The sequence below is a fragment of the Penaeus monodon genome, chromosome 20 (genome assembly GCF_015228065.2).
Source record: "Penaeus monodon isolate SGIC_2016 chromosome 20, NSTDA_Pmon_1, whole genome shotgun sequence".
Lineage (NCBI taxonomy): Eukaryota > Metazoa > Arthropoda > Malacostraca > Decapoda > Penaeidae > Penaeus > Penaeus monodon.
In genome coordinates, this window is record NC_051405.1 from 32,896,556 (window position 1) to 32,897,029 (window position 474).

General features: G+C 36.3%; 1 protein-coding gene across 1 annotated transcript in view; it reads right to left on the reverse strand.

The window, feature by feature from the left end:
- LOC119585977 (zwei Ig domain protein zig-8-like) overlaps positions 1-474 on the reverse strand; it is a 37,271-nt gene that overhangs the window by 25,522 nt on the left and 11,275 nt on the right. The window lies entirely within an intron of this gene.

A 474-nucleotide genomic window follows, 5' to 3' on the forward strand; every position in this document is an offset into this window, starting at 1 on the left:
TGATGATACTTCAATCAACATCCAACAACTTTGTTACGGAAAGATATCAAAGACACAGCCTCATTATCGATGATCTTATCATTCAGCATGATAAGAATCACGTGAAAAGTTTACTGAAAAGCAAAACAAAAAAATACGAACTAGGTATTTCGGATGTCAAAGCGTATAAATATTTCGAAAAAAAATCTGCAGTCATAAAACTGTCAGCCATTTGATGTCTGTCTGTCTGATCTACATGAACGACATCCAGGTACAGCAACAGGCGATAACATGACACATACGACATGATCCGACATGCCATGTCATCACGATTGAAATGTATGTAACAAAGCATAATATGAGGATATGCGCATCAGACTCAATGACTGATAACGTATACATTATATGTTTAGTTAGTTTAAACTTTTATCTTTGAGCATCGATATGTTTTCACTTTAGTACACTACGGTCGTGAGATAGCGCGCATGAACCCAG